General features: G+C 41.1%; 1 protein-coding gene across 2 annotated transcripts in view; it reads right to left on the bottom strand.

Annotated features, from left to right (window-relative positions):
- The window catches only part of tiam2a (TIAM Rac1 associated GEF 2a), a 400,823-nt gene that overhangs the window by 358,283 nt on the left and 23,664 nt on the right, over positions 1–18,876 (bottom strand). The window contains exon 2 of one of the 2 annotated variants that reach the window (XM_067989096.1): positions 5,491–5,576. The exons of the other annotated variant lie outside the window; for it this stretch is intronic. The gene's annotated coding sequence lies outside the window, so the exon portion shown is untranslated. The remainder of the gene's footprint in view (positions 1–5,490; positions 5,577–18,876) is intronic. 2 annotated transcript variants of the gene reach the window in all.

Below are 18,876 nucleotides of genomic sequence, written 5' to 3'. Positions count from 1 at the left end.
CTAATACTAATTGCTTTCAGTTCCTCATGCTTGCCAGACCCGGTTCTCTTGTATTTCTCGGTGGTTTTTTGTGTCTTCTTTCGTGAAGACAGACACAAAGTATTTGTTTAATTTCTCTACCATTTCCTAATACCCCATTATAAGTTCTCCCGTCTATGTCTGTAAGCCTTCACCAGTCTTTTCCTTCTTACGTACCTATAGAAGTTTACACAGTCTGTTTTTATGTTTGCTAGTTTACTCTCATTCTATTTTCCCTTTAATCAATTTCTTGGTCCTCCTTTGCTGAATTCTAAAATGCTCCCAATCCTCAGGCTTACTGCTTTTTCTGGCAACTTTATATACCTCTTCCTTTGATTTAATACTATCTGTAATTTCTCTTGTTAGCCACAGTTGGACCACTTTTCCTGTGCCTTAAAGGAATATTTATTTGTTGTAAATTATGTATTCTTTAAATGCTAGCCATTGCCTGTCTACCATCATACCTTTTTAATGTAGTTCCCCAATCAACCACAGCTAACTTGTGCCTCATACCTTCCTAGTTTCCTCTGTTTAGATTCAAGACCCTAGTTACGGATTGAACTACATCACTTTCAAACTTAATGAAGAATTCTATCATATTATTATGGTCACTCTTCCCGAAGGGCTCCTTGACAACAAGATTAATTTAACCCTTTCTCTTTGCACAATACTAGATCTTAAATAACCTGTTCCCTAGTTGGTTCCTCAACATACTGATCTAGAAAACCATTTAGTTTACATTCCAGGAATTCGTCCTCCACAGTATTAGTGCTAATTTGGTTTGCCCAATCTATGTGTAGATTAAAGTCCCCCATGATTACTGTATTACCCTTGTTACATGCACTTCTAATTTCCCGCTTTATACTGAGCCCTATAATTACCATTACAGTTTGGTGGCCTATAAACAACTCCCACCAATGTTTTCTGCCCCTTATTGTTTCTTAGCTCCACGCAAATTGATTCGACATCTTGATCGCCTGAGCCAAGATCCTTTCTCACTATTGTACTGATCTCATCCTTTATTAACAGCGCTACCCCACCTCCTTTTCCTTTTTGTCTGTCCTTCCTAAATGTCGAATATCCTTGAATATTCAGTTCCCAGCTTTGGTCACCCTGCAGCCACGTCTCTGTAATGGCAATTAGATCATATTGATTTACTTCTACTTGTGCTGTCAATTCATCTACCTTGTTGCGAATTGCTACTTGCATTCAGATAAAGTGCCTTTGATTTGGCCTTAACATTTTTCCTATTTTGACTTTATTTGCTGCTGGCCTTTGTTTCCGCTGCCTTCCACGTCCAGCTTGGTTACTCTCCTTTCTGAACCTCCTCTCCGGTTCCCATCCCCTTGCCAAGTTAGTTTAAACCCTCCCCAACAGCACTAGCAAACCTCCCTGCAAGGATATTGGTCCCAGCCCTGTTGAGGAGCAACCCGTCTGGCTTGTACAGGTCCCAATGCCCCAGGAACTAAAGCCCTCCCTCCTGCACCATCACTCCAGCCACGCATTCATCTGCTCAAGTTCAGCTTCCTCCCTCATATCAGTTGTTACTAAAATCATTTTATTCCACCTCCTGCAACACTGCCTGTGCCCAACCATATCTCCCTTTCTGCTGCTGAATCCCTAATCCATGCCTTCATAATCTAAAGACTCAACGGTGCATGAACCCAGGATCTTCCTGGTCTGCACTACTCAGTACCACACAGTGCAGAGCATTTACTAATTCAGCCAAAGCATACAACCATGGAAAGGGATTTGTGCACATGCACTCCAAGGTCTCTCTCTTCCTGTACCCCTCTCAATATATTCCCGTTTACTGTGTATTCCCTTTTACAGTTTGCCCTCCCCAAGTGCATTACCTCACACTTCTCCGGGTTGAACTCCACCAACCTACTGATATCTTCGAGTTTCAAATGTAAATTTTAACAAATTAAGTTAATTCAGCTGTTGCATTTTCTCAACAAGCAACAAGCTCTTATGGGCAACTAAAGAGCATAATGCTAGTTTCTGGACTGATGAAAAGGTTGCATGCTTATGGAACAGAGGGAGGGAGAAGAAAAACACTCAGACTTGGGCTTTTCAGTCTGGAAAGGAGATGTAAGAGAGGTGATCTTAGAAGTATACAAGATAGTAAGTGGTACAGAAGAGTTTAATTTGGAATATTACTTCAAAATGTGAGAGTAAGACCAGGGCCACAGGTTCAAACTAGCAAAAGGTAAACAAGATGGATATCAGGATGCTCTTCATACACAGAATGAACACTTGAAATGGGACTGCCAAACAGAATGGAGATGACAAAAGCCCTGGAACAATTAAAGAACTAATTGGTTGCTGCAGTGAGGGGACTGTAAGGTCTCTCTGGATAGTTGTAAACATGATAGGCCGAATGGCCTTCCTCCTTAAGCAGTAGCTTGTGATCAGAGCAGCTCAACGTTTGCTATGTGTAGAGTAGCAAACATTCTTAACTATTTTATCAAGCTCTATCATGGTTCAAAAATTAAATCAATTTTTTCCCCCATTATAATTTCCGATATCTACATTGAATATGGGATTTACCGGTTTAAACTGAACACCCTGATTGCATAATCATACTGCTGTGGAGTACAGTGGCAGCTTGTCAGGTGAGGCATTACCTCACCTCGAATCCAATGCAGAAGTTGTATTTGTGTATGGGACTCAGTGGCTGACAGTTGTGCCTTTTCATGGTTAGGTAGCTCCCAATGCAGTTTTTTTGTCATTTCATCGTGACAACTACCTGAAAATAGAATCATAGAGTTTACAACATGGAAACAGGCCCTTCGGCCCAACATGTCCATGTCGCCCAGTTTATACCACTAAGCTAGTCCCAATTGCCTGCACTTGGCCCATATCCCTCTATACCCATCTTACCCATGTAACTGTCCAAATGCTTTTTAAAAGACAAAATTGTACCCGCCTCTACTACTGCCTCTGGCAGCTCGTTCCAGACACTCACATCCCTTTGAGTGAAAAAATTGCCCCTCTGGACCCTTTTGTATCTCTCCCCTCTCACCTTTAATTATAAATGCTATTTCATTTTGAGGATTTCATTTCGTTCACCTGAGGAAGGAGGAAGCCTCCGAAAGCTTGTGAATTTAAAATAAAATTGCTGGACTATAACTTGGTGTTGTAAAATTGTTTACAATTGTCAACCCCAGTCCATCACCGGCATCTCCACATCACCTTTAATGAGGGGGGGGGGCATAGATTTTAGACTCCCCTACCTTTGGGAAAAGATTTTGACTATCTACCTTATCTATGCCCCTCATTATTTTATAGACTTCTATAAGATCACCCCTTAACCTCCTACTCTCCAGGGAAAAAAGTCCCAGTCTGTCTAACCTCTCCCTATAAGTCAAACCATCAAGTCCCGGTAGCATCCTAGTAAATCTTTTCTGCACTCTTTCTAGTTTAATAATATCCTTTCTATAATAGGGTGACCAGAACTGTACACAGTATTCCAAGTGTGGCCTTACTAATGTCTTGTACAACTTCAACAAGACATCCCAACTCCTGTATTCAATGTTCTGACCAATGAAACCAAGCATGCCGAATGCCTTCTTCACCACCCTATCCACCTGTGACTCCACTTTCAAGGAGCTATGAACCTGTACTCCGAGATCTCTTTGTTCTATAACTCTCCCCAACGCCCTACCATTAACGGAGTAGGTCCTGGCCCGATTCCATCTACCAAAATGAATCACCTCCCATTTATCTAAATTAAACTCCATCTGCCATTCATCGGTCCACTGGCCCAATTTATCAAGATCCCGTTGCAATCCCAGATAACCTCCTTCACTGTCCACAATGCCACCATTCTTGGTGACATCTGCAAACTTACTAACCAAGTTGTACAAGAAATTAGTAAGGCCACACTTGGAATATTGTGTACAGTTCTGGTCACCCTATTATAGAAAGGATATTATTAAACTAGAAAGAGTGCAGAAAAGATTTACTAGGATGCTACCGGGACTTGATGGTTTGACTTATAGTGAGAGGTTGGATAGACTGAGACTTTTTTCCCTGGAGAGTAGGAGGTTTAGGGGTGATCTTATAGAAGTTTATAAAATAATGAGGGGCATAGATAAGGTAGATAGTCAAAATCTTTTCCCAAAGGTAGGGGAATCTATAACGAGGGGGCATAGATTTCAGGTGAGAGGGGAGAGATACAAAAAAGGGTCCAGAGGGGCAATTTTTTCACTCAAAGGGTGGTGAGTGTCTGGAACGAGCTGCCAGAGGCAGTAGTAGAGGCGGGTACAATTTTGTCTTTTAAAAAGCATTTGGACAGTTACATGGGTAAGATGGGTATAGAGGGATATGGGCCAAGTGCAGGCAACTGGGACTAGCTTAGTGGTATAAACTGGGCGACATGGACATGTTGGGCCGAAGGGCCTGTTTCCATGTTGTAAACTTCTATGATTCTGATTCATGCCTCCTAAATTCTCATCCAAATCATTAATATAAATAACAAATAACAGCGGACCCAGCACCGATCCCTGAGGCACACCGCTGGTCACAGGCCTCCAGTTTGAAAAACAACCCTCTACAACCACCCTCTGTCTTCAATCCAATTTTGTATCCAATTGGCTACCTCACCTTGGATCCAGTGAGATTTAACCTTATATAACAACCTACCATGCGGTACCTTATCAAAGGCTTTGCTAAAGTCCATGTAGACCACGTCTACTGCACAGCCCTCGTCTATCGTCTTGGTTACCCCTTCAAAAAACTCAATCAAATTCGTGAGACATGATTTTCCTCTCACAAAACCATGCTGACTATTCCTAATCAGTCCCTGCCTCTCCAAATGCCTGTAGATCCTGTCTCTCAGAATACCCTCTAACAACTTACCCACTACAGATGTCAGGCTCACCGGTCTGTAGTTCCCAGGCTTTTCCCTGCCGCCCTTCTTAAACAAAGGCACAACATTTGCTACCCTCCAATCTTCAGGCACCTCACCTGTAGCTGTCGATGATTCAAATATCTCTGCTAGGGGACCCGCAATTTCCTCCCTAACCTCCCATAACGTCCTAGGATACATTTCATCAGGTCCCGGAGATTTATCTACCTTGATGCGCGTTAAGACTTCCAGCACCTCCCTCTCTGTAATATGTACACTCCTCAAGACATCACTATTTATTTCCCCAAGTTCCCTAACATCCATGCCTTTCTCAACCGTAAATACCGATGTGAAATATTCATTCAGGATCTCACCCATCTCTTGTGGTTCCGCACATAGATGACCTTGTTGATCCTTAAGAGGCCCTACTCTCTCCCTAGTTACTCTTTTGCCCTTTATGTATTTGTAGAAGCTCTTTGGATTCTCCTTTGCCTTAATGGCAGGCAGATTGCCAGTTTGTGTCCTGGAATTAGGCACAGGTAAAACACACATGTACAAAGGGCCTGCTGTTATGGGAACAAACTGACTTGGTTAGACATGCATAGCATATGCCTCACCTGTTCAAAAGGTCACCAGCTACCATTGGTGGAACGGATGTGAGAACTTGGCTTTCCAACTGCTCCACTATCGTTTTTTTCTTAAGCTAGAAGGTAAATATGCAACATAACACGCTGTTTTTCATTGAGGCTTTTTAAAAATTTTAATATACTTTTAAAATGTTTTCAGATGTGATTACTTTATAAACCTGTAGCATTTAAAAATTAGCTAGTTTTGGCAACCCTCTGGCCATCCTGCTGCTCTCCCCATATTTCATTTGTTTCAGATGAAAGGCCTTTCACGCATCACCGTCCTGCTCAAGTGTGTTTGAGCAGACACTTATGATCCTGTCCTCTTTAGGCTGCTGTCCTTCCCTAGCAGCACTGATTCCTATTCAAGTCTCCCCTCTCCTGCTAGCCATCACCGCCTCATGCTCTTCGCGTTGAGGCCATCTGCCTTCTGAAGAAAGCTTCCACACCATTGATATCTGGCCTTTGTTACCTGTAGATGGCGACTTGTATTTAATTGCTAGGAGGAGGTGGGAGGGCGGTGGTGTCAGGATCAATTGTGGTCAAGGGAGTCGTGGAGGTGGTATGGCAGCCCGGGATCTCCTCCTGGCCCACAAGGAGCCTTTTTAAAAAAAACACAACTTACCTGGGTCTCTTGCCACTTAAGTAGAATGGGCCTATACTCTCCGGAGTTTAGAAGAATGAGCGGTGATCTCATTGAAACACAAGATTCCGAGAGGGCTTGACTGGGTAGATAGTGTAAGGCTGTTTCCCCGGCTGGAGAGTCTCGAACTAGACGGCATAGTCACAGGATATGGGATCGGCCATTTAAGATGGAGATGAGGAGGCATTTATTCACTCAGGGTTGTGAATCTTTGGAATTCTCCACCCCAGAGGGTTGTGGATGCTGAATCATTGAGTATATTCAAGGCTGAAAGATTAATTTTTGAGCTCTAGGGGAATCAAGGGATATGGGGATTGGGCAGGAAAGTGGAGTTGAGGTTGAAGATCAGCCATGATCTTATTGAATGGCGGAGCAGGCTTGAGGGGTTGTATGGCCGACTCCTGCTCCTATTTCTTATGTTCTTATGTAAACTTGTCACACTGCAATTACACCATTTTTCTGTGGAGGCACTGTTGCACCACCACTGGTGGGAGGTAGTAACTGCCAGGTGACAGGTTCACATAATCAGTATAAAAATGCAGACATAAGAATTTATAATGGTAATGTAAAAATAAGTATGAATGTATGACTTTAAAATGGAAAGTTACATCTGCATGCACTCGTCCAAATATCCTCCAGCCCTGCTTCACCTGAAGATTACACTTGATCCTGACTCATGTGAGATCAAATATTTGTATAAATTTATACTCCCCCCCCCCCCCCCCCCCTCCCATGCTCAAAGTGAGGATGTCAATGATTTTTAACTTTTCGCAATGAGCATTAGCAGCAAGCACACTCACATTAAGCGCAGCATATAAGTTAAATACTGATAATGTGCCTCAAACTTGCTCAGAGTACATGTTTACACCAGCTTGAATTTTTCCAGCCCTGCTTCAGGCCAAGTAATCTGTTTCTAGATCTTCAAACTTTCTATGAGTAAAACCTGCTCTAATTAGAAACATGTTGAGATATTTTTAATTTTCTTAGTGCATAACAATAAATCATGAGAGAAAAAATTGTCTGTGTAAAATTCCTACTAAAATGGAGAATGTTATGAATGGTTTCCAACCCTCTTAATAGGGCTAGGTACCTTACAGGCGATAGGATTAAAGATGGCAGATTTATTAGACAGGCATGCTGAATTCCTGTGGAATTTATTTGGAGCCTCAGTTATAACTAGAGTTAGATTCCCCCAGTGGCTCAGTGGTTAATGTTCCACATGGTGTGGTATTGGCTTAGTGGGTGAATATACCACTGTGTGGTACTGAGTCAGTCATAGGAATCAAGAACTTTCCAGTTTGATCCCAATCAGGGCTGAGTTAGCTCTTGGCATGGGTCAAACGTCTAGGCAATACAATTGTATTCAGCTCCCCAGGGCTGGGTAGGGACAAGAAATAAATTGGGGGTCCCCATATCTGATTACTCTCCAGTACCTCTGCTGGAAAGTGCTCATGTGCTATCAGCAGGCAAGTAGAGAATCAGGCTCCACTATGGTCATCTACCACCTATGGTCAAATAGCCCGAGTGGTTGCTTGGGCAAAATATTGGAGGACTGCAGATGCCAGTAGATACATACTCTAGTACAGTATAGTACAGTGACTTCAGGAAAGTCAGGGAAAGGGAGAAAATATTAAGTTATACTTAGGGTGGAATGCTTGATAAAACAGACAATACTGGCAGTATGCAGGGGCTCGTATTCAGGATATTGCCAATTCATTTAGAATAAAAAGACTAACAAAGGGCAAAAGCATACTCAACAATAGTCTTTTGTGAAAGGAAGGATTCAAATATCTGACAGTCACCTTTTCCAAACAACAAACATTACTTAACTTGGCACCAGGTTTTTATTTTACATTTTAGTGGAGAGCACTACACAATGTTTCAATGAAAATTTGGTAGAAAACATATGTAACTTAACTCTTACACTACAGTCTCTAAACCAAATGTAAATCATCCCATTTGGAAATCAAATGCTGTTTGGCAACATTACAAAGGAACAGATTTTAAAACTAACACGTGTACCATAACATCTTTAGAAAAAAGAAACAGGCTAGAATCTATCACAAAAAGGACTGTTATAGCATTCAAAAAGAGAAGTGCAGCGATGTGTGTCTGGACCAGATTTGGAGGGAGATGTTTGAGTTGGTCCTGAACACTGACCTAAAAAGGTTTTCTTCTACATATTTATTTATGTTCATATAAATGAGACAAGCAACTTAATACCATGATCCATCTAAATACTCTGTTGAAAAGCCAGCCAATATCACATCTATGTCAGAATATATATTTTCCCTGTCCTCTTTTCCTCCCACAGTTGCATCGAGTCATAGAATGATGCCAGTTAGCCTGACATCAGTCGTTGGGAAAATGCTGAAATCCATTAATAAGGAAGCGGCAACAGGGTACTTAGAAAATCATATGATTCGGCAGCGTCAACACGGTTTTACGAAAGGGCAATTGTGTTTGACAAATTTATTAAGTTTTTTTGAAGATGTAACTAGCAGGGTAGATAAAGGGGAACCAGTGGATGTAGTATATTTGGATTTTCAAAAGGCGTTCGATAAGGTACCACAGAAAAAGGTTATTAGGCAAGAAAAGGGTAATATATATATTTGCGTGGATAGAGGATTGGTTAACTGACAGAAAACAGAGTAGGGATAAATGGGTCATTTTCACTTTAGCAGGCTGTAACTAATGGGGTGCCGCAAGGGTAGGTGATTGTAAATAGCTGAGACCCAATCTATCTTAATGACTTAGATGAAGGTACAGAGTAATGTATTCAAGTTTGCTGATGTGAAGCTAGGTGGAAAAGAAAGCTGTGAGGAGGATACGAAGAGTATGCAAATGGATATAGACACATTAAGTGAACGGGCAAGAAAGTGGCAGATGGAGTATATTGTGGCAAACTGTGAGGTTATTCACTTTGGTAGGAAGAATAGAAAAACAGAATATTTTTTAAATGATGAGAAACTATTAAATGTTGGTGTTCAGGGTGTCCTTGTACAAGAAAACAAAAAGTTAGCATGCAGGTACAGCAAGCAATTAGGAAGGCAAATGGCATGTTGGCCTTTATTGCAAGGAGGTTGGAGTACAAGAGTAAGGAAGTCTTACTACAATTGTACAGGGCTTTGGTGTGACCTCACCTGGAGTACTGTGTACAGTTTTGGTCTCCTTATCTAAGGAAGGATAAACTCGCCTTAGAGGCGGTGCAACGAAGGTTCACAAGATTGATTCCTGGGATGAGAGTTGTCCTCAGGAGGGCGAGTAGAATAGGCCCACACTCCCAAGTTTAGAAAAATGAGAGGTGATCTTATTGAGACATAAGATTCTAAGGAGACTTGATAGGGTAGATGCTGAGAAGTTTTCCCCTAGCAGGAGAGTCTAGAACTAGGAGGGCACAGTCACAGGATACGGAGTTGGTCATTTAAGACTCAGGAGGAGGAATTTCTTCACTCAGAGGCTTGTGAATCTTTGGAATTCTCTACCCCAGAAGACTGTGGATGCTGAGTCATTGGGTATATTCAAGGCGGAGATAGAGATTTTTGGACTCTAGGGGAATCAAGGGATATGGGGATCGGGCAGGAAAGTGGAGTTGAGGTCAAAGATCAGCCATGATCTTACTGAATGGCGGAGCAGGCTCGAGGGGCCATATGGCCTACTCCTGCTCCTATTTCTTATAATACAGCACAGAAGGAGGTCATTCAGCCCATCAGGTCTATGTCCGCTCTTTGAAAGCTATTCAACTGGTCCCACTCCCCGTCCTTTCCCCATAGACCTGCAAATTTTTCCTATTAATAACGATGAGGGTAGGGTGGTCGTGTTTAGGGGCTTTCAAAAGGCATTTGATAAAGTACCACATAATGGACTTGTTAGCAAGATTAAAGCCCCTGGGATTAAAAGGGACAGTGGCAGCATGGATACAAAATTGGCTAAGAGATAGAAAGCAGAGAGTAATGGTGAATGACACTTTTTCAGACTGGAGGGAAGTATATAGTGGTGTTCCCCAGGAGGTTGGTATTAGGGCCACTGCTCTTTTTGATATATAGTAATTACCTGGACTTGGGTATACAGGGTATAATTTCAAAGCTTGCAGATGACACAAAACTCATATGGTAACAGACTTCAGGAGACCAGTGAAATGTGCAGACACATGACAGATAAAATTTAAAGCAGAGAGGTGTGAAGTGATATACTTTGGTAGGAAGAATGAGGAGAGGCAATAGAAACTAAATGGTACAATTTTAAAGGGGTGCAGGAACAGAGGCCTAGGGGTGTATGTACACAAATGTTTGAAAGTTGGCAGGACAAGTTGAAAAGGCTGTTAAAAAAGCATATAGGACTCAGCTTTATTAATAGAGGCAGAGTACAAAAGCAAGGAAGTTATGCTAAACCTTTATAAAATCTGCTTCCACCACCCTTTCAGGCAGTTCATTCAAAATCATAATGTGCTGCGTTTAAAAAAAAATTCTTTTCTCTTTCTTTTGCCAATTACCTTAAATGTGTGTCCTCTGGTTACTGACCCTTCTGCAACTAGAAGCAGGATCTCCTTATTTACTCGATCAAAACCATTCATGATTTTGAACATCAAATCTCCCCTTAGTCCTTAGAGCAGAGGTTAATCAACCACAGCTTCTCCAGTCTCTCCACATAACTAAAGTCCCTCATCACTGGTGCCATTCTAGTAAATGTCTTCTGCATCCTCTCTCGTCACAGCTTTGACATCCTTCCTAAAGTGTGATGCCCAGAATTGAACAATACTTCAGCTGAGGCCTAACCTTTGATTCTAATCCACCTGAGCCAGATCCCCTTTCAACTCACTGAAATTAGCCATCCTCCAGTTGAGTGTTATGCATGCGAAATATCTTCAGTCAGCAAGATAGGATGGTGCATCTCAGAGATCCGGAGACACAAGTCGTTCAATGATGCTCTTTGGGTCCTTTCCTTTTCTGCTCAAGTGTACCTCCACTTCGGTCAACCAATCACCAGTCCCTTCTCTCCCCATCAATACCAGAAAAATCAGTCGGTGAAACTGTTCATTTGAGCTTTTGCAGCAATGACAATCAAAATTCCAATTGAAACTCAGTGCCATAATAAGCAGCCAACATTCTAGCAGTATATTCAACCTGCCACCCAGAATGTATACATTTTCTGAAAATTTCAGATATGCAAAAGTGTTAATTGCATCACCCCACTTCTGTTGGATCCTCATGACCTCTACCTCACAACTACATTGAGATCACATTTTAAAATCAATCATTTTATACTCAGTGATGAGTTTAATGAAAAACAGTAAATCTTATCGTCTTAACTTTCTGTAACAGTTTTGAGCACCAAGGGAAAAGGTGATGCAACCTGCTTCATGTGGTATTCATATCTACTGTACATGATCCACTGCTTTTGTAATTTGAAGTTCTAAAACAATAATTTGGGATTACCAACTTCAACATTGCATAGCTAGCCAGCTGACATTCCTAGTTTGCATGAATTACTTCTCAGCTCGTGGTCAATATGTCATGGCCATTCGTAAAAGATAGCTCCAACTTTGAACCCAATACTATATTGGTGGACATTTTAGTTCTGAACATATCATGGTGACCATTTCATCCATTAGAACACAGTATCTGAAACCAAACTATTACTCATTCCAGTTGCTGTATATCCAAGTTGCTAAGCGACCATAAACACCACCAGCAGCAATACTTAAGTCTATGTATGTACTGCAATCCTACCACAATTCCCATTTTCCTTATTAATTGTTAAGTGTTCGAGCACACTAACTTTAATGATTAATTTATTTCACACCAATAGCTCATAAAAATGGTGCAAATGTGTTTCATACTTTGAAAGTTACATGTTCTTTCAGCATATTCTTCAAAATGCTAGATCTGTGGTTACAGTAGCTGCTGTCTCAGATCAGTAACTAGTGTTTATTTTCACCTGCTAGTGTACTGTTTATACCGCACAGTTATGAATCAGACTTTCCGGTCAGGAGAGGACTTTGCATCAGTGCACCAACATGTCCACGCAGAGCTCCTCTCGACGTTGATACATTTAGTGTAATAAGGTGGCAGGAGTACCCGCACTTTCAAAATATTTAAATAATCTCTGCTTCAGTTTATAAAGTGTCCACATGATCCAATGAACACTCAGCTCTTAAAATAATCCTGACATCACACTGGAAGGCCTCCCACAGGGGTCACACACTGTTCTCTTCTGCAGTCAGGTTGGAACTGGATTCTAGCGTTGTCCTGTTATTCTGGAGTTGCTGCAAAGTGGAAAACATGTAGCAACGGAAAAGTGGCAATATAGCTACACCCCAATATAAATCATTGGCCCAGATTTTGCTGGAGTGGGGCATCTCGCAGTATGCCCCATTAGTTAGACTTTTTCCTCCACCCTTCAAGTCCAAGCTGATAATGGGAGCAACAGTATCTCCTTAACCAATAAGAATTAAGGATAGAGAAAGGAACAGAAGAATGATGAAGAAAAATAGGGTGAATTAGAATCAAATCAGGTACGGAAAGAGAAATAAGAGGAAAAGATTGGATTGAGGGGAAAAAAAGAAAAAAGTTTCTTAAATTTTAAAAATCTCAAGGAACAATTTACTTCCTGCAGGAATGAAACTTCAGTTTCAATTGTTCCTTTTCTGAGTGGCATGTTAGGAACGTCAATCTAGTCATTAAAATAGTACTTGTGCTGTTAAGTACTAGCCCTAACTTTCTGCACGCATTTAATCAGCAATTAATGTGTAAATGCAGCAATGTCTTGAAACTCACAGGGCGGTTGAGGGAGAGCTGCCGTTTTCATGAGGCCACCGGTGGAGTGGCACAAATCGTCCAGCAACTTGTGCCGATTCACAGGTTATCTCTTCTCTGCCACAAGTTGCTAGATTGTTTACACATCAATAATAGTATGCACATTAAACTCGCCGTTATTTTGGCAACAAAATCTGGACCATTAGGTGCCAACCATGGCAATATAGAAAACAAAAAAAATGAAATGGGTACAAAGCAGTTAAGAGAGGCGATAGCAAAAATCTAGACATAGCAAACACAGCTTCTTTGGTTACTAAATTAATGACTCTTCACACAAAATTGACAAATAGTTGTCAGAAATTGCTGGAAAGTCACTAACCTACACAGAATAGTAACAGACTCTAGTTATCCCATCCAGCCCATTGCTCACCATGCAAAAGAGGAGGGATATAGATTTGAAGCTGAAGTCATTAGGAATGTTTTGGCTTTAAATCTTCTGTAAAATTCTTCTCAATACTGCACACACACACACAAACTTGTTTATCGGGTGTTTAATCTTATCTAAATTTCAGAGCAATGGAAAAAACCCATGGCAAAAAAACTTTCTAATCCTGGTGTGAAACTGCAAAATGGCACAGGTCCAAATTTTAGTCTTAAAGATTTGCTTTGTCGTATTACACTAAACAGGAAACTGAACTTTATTATTAGTATAGTTCAAAATCTTACAAAGATTACAAAATTTTAAAAATACAACTCAGACAATATATCCCAATTTATGCTATAGTTGTATATCTAATTTGTTTCTACAATCAAACTTCCATTGTAAATAACCCAAGATAAAGTTTAGAACAATCTTCATCACTCGTTCAAAATCGGATTTGCAACAGACTTAGGCCATCTAATTTGAATGGCCAGTAACTTTTTGCCTCACGAAACAATGCTCATGTCAAGCTAGTAACTGGATAGTCACCATGAACTGGTCAAGTGACAGTTCAATAAATGAGAGATGGTATGCAAATCAGATCAATGCAGTCCAAATCAACCTCAGGGTACCAGTGACCATTTTCACTAAATACTATTGCAGGTTTCATAATTATTGAGAAATGCCTAAATTACAAAACATCAAGTTTAAACAGAGAAAGCAAGACAAAGAAGGAAAATCAAGCATCAGTTTTAGATGCCCGCAGATTACGGAGAAAAGGATGACTGACTAAGTAAATTTTGAGCTCCTGGGGAAGAATTTTTTTTTAAAAAATGTTTCAATGAGGAGGGAGGAAACAGGGGCAGGGCAGAGAGGGGGAAGGGCAATATCAATTGATGGAGAAGGGTTACGTGTGAAACGCTGAAATAGGACAGTAGCTGTTGGATGGACTTGCTTTGAGGAATTGAAAGAAACAAGATTTCCCTTGCCCAACTGAATGGGTTGGAGATCAGGACGTAGTGACTAATAAAGTGAAATAACATTGTATTTGCTGAAGGCACACAACCTAAAAGGAAGGCATGATGAACAGAGCAGAAAAAGAGCTGGATGGTAATTACAGCAGGTCACCGATGTAGGAGAACAAACAGAGAAAAAAGTTTTGGGAATCCAAGTAAAAAAAAGGAAAGTAAGCCAGAGGATCAACAGGAACACAGTTGGAAATATCTGACAGGAAATTAGCCATGAATTTGTTAGCAGGCCTTAGGCTAATTTGTTTAGAAGTGCATGGTGCCGATATCCAAGAGTTCTGAAGGTGTCCACGGCAATAATAAATGAAATGACCAATATCAAAATTAGTCATAAGCAGAAATTTCAGCACCAGAATTATTCAAGTTTAATTATTGTATATTTAGAGTACTTCCATAGACCAATTCTAATTCAGGACTACTCATTACATAACTATACAATTCTTTATAAATAGCTTCGTATGCAGAAAAAGCTTAAAAATGGGGAAATTAATAGGCAATACAAACATCACTATAGATACATTTAGGACTCTAAGCAAACAGATTTTGATGTCATTTAAATAAACATCCTGTATTTAAGGTATGATATATATATTTTCCACATTCCAGTAATGAGATTAGGGCTTTAACTGTACAAAAAAGTTATCTGACTTGAGTGCAAGTATGTTGTTGCTTTCAGTTAGAATTGCTACACAAGGGTATAAATTAAAAATATCAAGTATGAGATATAGGATTTTTTTTTAAAACTGTGGAAGTGACAGGGCAATTGTAAATAAAAAAGTTATAAGGACGTACTTATATTCATAGAAGTTTACAACATGGAAACAGGCCCTTCGGCCCAACATATCTATGTCGCCCAGTTTATACCACTAAGCTAGTCCCAGTTGCCTGCACTTGGCCCATATCCCTCTATACCCATCTTACCCATGTAACTGTCCAAATGCTTTTTAAAAGACAAAATTGTACCCGCCTCAACTACTGCCTCTGGCAGCTCGTTCCAGACACTCACCACCCTTTGAGTGAAAAAATTGCCCCTCTGGACCCTTTTGTATCTCTCCCCTCTCACCTTAAATCTATGTCCCCTCGTTATAGACTCCCCTACCTTTGGGAAAAGATTTTGACTATCTACCTTATCTATGCCCCTCATTATTTTATAGACTTCTATAAGATAGAGTCATAGAGTTATACAGCACGGATAGAGGCCCTTCGGCCCATCGTGTCCGCGCCGGCCATCAAGCCCTGTCTACTCTAATCCCATATTCCAGCATTTGGTTCGTAGCCTTGTATGCTATGGCATTTCAAGTGCTCATCCAAATGCTTCTTGAATGTTGTGAGGGTTCCTGCCTCCACAACCCTTTCAGGCAGTGAGTTCCAGACTCCAACCACCCTCTGGGTGAAAAAGTTCTCTCTCAAATCCCCTCTAAACCTCCCGCCTTTTACCTTGAATCTATGCCCCCTTGTTATAGAACCCTCAACGAAGGGAAAAAGCTCCTTGGTATCCATCCTATCTGTGCCCCTCATAATTTTGTACACCTCAATCATGTCCCCCCTCAGCCTCCTCTGCTCCAAGGAAAACAAACCCAATCTTCCCAGTCTCTCTTCATAGCTGAAGCGCTCCAGCCCTGGTAACATCCTGGTGAATCGCCTCTGCACCCTCTCCAAAGCGATCACATCCTTCCTGTAGTGTGGCGACCAGAACTGCACACAGTACTCCAGCTGTGGCCTAACCAGTGTTTTATACAGCTCAATCATAACCTCCTTGCTCTTATATTCTATGCCTATAAGATCACCCCTAAACCTGCTACTCTCCAGGGAAAAAAGTCTCAGTATATCCAACCTCTCCCTATAAGTCAAACCATCAAGTCCCGGTAGCATCCCAGTAAATCTTTTCTGCACTCTTTCTAGTTTAATAATATCCTTTCCATAATAGGGTGACCAGAACTGTACACAGTATTCCAAGTGTGGCCTTACTAATGTCTTGTACAACTTCAACAAGACATCCCAACTCCTGTATTCAATGTTCTGACCAATGAAACCAAGCATGCTGAATGCCTTCTTCACCACCCGATCCACCTGTGACTCCACTTTCAAGGAGCTATGAACCTGTACTCCTAGATCTCTTCGTTCTATAACTCTCCCCAACGCCCTACCATTAACGGAGTAGGTCCTGGCCCGATTCGATCTACCAAAATGCATCACCTCACATTTATCTAAATTAAACTCCATCTGCCATTCATCGGCCCACTGGCCCAATTTATCAAGATCCCGTTGCAATCCTAGATAACCACCTTCACTGTCCACAATGCCACCAATCTTGGTGTCATCTGCAAACTTACTAACCATGCCTCCTAAATTCTCATCCAAATCATTAATATAAATAACAAACAACAGCGGACCCAGCACCGATCCCTGAGGCACACCGCTGGTCACAGGCCTCCAGTTTGAAAAACAACCCTCTACAACCACCCTCTGTCTTCCGCTGTCAATCCAATTTTGTATCCAATTGGCTACCTCACCATGGATCCCGTGAGATCTAACCTTATGTAACAACCTACCATGCGGTATCTTGTCAAAGGCTTTGCTAAAGTCCATGTAGACCACGTCTACCACACAGCCCTCATCTATCTTCTTGGTTACCCCTTCAAAAAACTCAATCAAATTTGTGAGACATGATTTTCCTCTCAAAACCATGCTGACTGTTCCGAATCAATCCCTGCCTCTCCAAATGCCCGTAGATCCTGTCTCAGAATACCCTCTAACAACTTACCCACTACAGATGTCAGGCTCACCGGTCTGTCGTTCCCAGGCTTTTCCCTGCCGCCCTTAAACAAAGGCGCAACATTTGCTACCCTCCAATCTTCAGGCACCTCACCTGTAGCTGTCGATGATTCAAATATCTCTGCTAGGGGACCCGCAATTTCCTCCCTAACCTCCCATAACGTCCTGGGATACATTTCATCAGGTCCCGGAGATTTATCTACCTTGATGCGCGTTAAGACTTCCAGCACCTCCCTCTCTAATATGTACACTCAAGACATCACTATTTATTTCCCCAAGTTCCCTAACATCCATGCCTTTCTCAACCGTAAATACCGATGTGAAATATTCATTTAGGATCTCACCCATCTCTTGTGGTTCCACACATAGATGACCTTGTTGATCCCTAAGAGGCCCTACTCTCTCCCTAGTTACTCTTTTGCCCTTTATGTATTTGTAGAAGCTCTTTGGATTCACCTTTGCCTTATCTGCCAAAGCAATCTCATGTCCCCTTTTTGCCCTCCTGATTTCTCTCTTTGTCCCCTTTTTGCCCTCCTGATTTCTCTCTTAACTCTACTCCGGCAATCACTATACTCTTCAAGGGATCCACTTGATCCCAGCTGCCTATGCAGGTAAAGTAGCATCAGGTTAGGGTAGAGAGAAGTTGAAATACATTCTAGAGTAGAGTAGTGAAGTGCATGAGCACCGCAAGCTCGTCCCCTCCCAAAAAGACTTTAGTGGGCGCGTTCCTCTGAAGTACCTACAGGAGGGGGGTAATACTACAGTGCAAATATTACAGAAGATAGATTATTTTACTTTTCCCCCTCAACTATTGGCAAGCCATACTAGATTTACATGCATGTCTGACAACAATGGTAGTACAAGAACTTGGATCATTTTGACTGAAGACAAATATTGAGCTACGTACCAACTTTAACTTAGCTATTATTTTTATGCTGATTCTTTACAAGTCACGAGCTGATCTCCTGTGACACTGCAGGTAAGGAGTCAAGACCAAGTGTAGTCTTCAGGAAAAGCAGGATAAGACGGCAGTGATAACTAGACCAGGATGTACAGACATAATTCAGTTCCCATTATAAATTCCTATGTCCACATTTAGAACTGAAACCACCCAATTAAATTTGTTGTGCGTTATTTACACTCTCCTGCCAGTATCACCACTAGCAGGAGTGTGACATTAAAGCACGACAAGTTTACTTGGGCAGTTTCCATTCTAAATAAAGACGTTGGGATTTATAATATAAAACTGGAAGTATATACAGACAAAAATATTATTACATAGTTGATAGTATGATCATCGTCACCTACACCTCCCTACTGTATTAAAAGCATTGTAAACTGATGAGGGAACCAAATCCAATCCTTACTGTTTTAGCATCAAGATGAGTGTAATTTTAAGAGCTCATATTAAAAATTGAAAGTTTACACTTTGGAAAGCAGCACCAAAATCTTCACTGCCTTTGGCAAACACTGCCTCTTTATTCATTAGATGGAGTGAAATGACTTCCTGCAACTGAACTTCGAGGAATGTGACAATAAACACAAATATTATATACGCCCGAGATAAGTCGCAGGCAGCATTCCATATAAGGTGAAAAATGTGCTTATGCTGCTCATGAAATACTTAGGTATTGCAGTCAGGTCATTTATAGCCAAGTTCAACTATTTTTTAAAACTATTGTGATGAAGTTAAAAAATCAGATCACATTACCAATTCTATACCATTTCTAATTCAGGAATCAATGAAAGTGGGAT

Source organism: Heptranchias perlo, chromosome 8 (genome assembly GCF_035084215.1).
Source record: "Heptranchias perlo isolate sHepPer1 chromosome 8, sHepPer1.hap1, whole genome shotgun sequence".
In the NCBI taxonomy this organism is placed as follows: domain Eukaryota; kingdom Metazoa; phylum Chordata; class Chondrichthyes; order Hexanchiformes; family Hexanchidae; genus Heptranchias; species Heptranchias perlo.
Note: the sequence above shows the minus strand (reverse complement) of the source record. Positions and strands in the feature narration are given on the sequence as shown.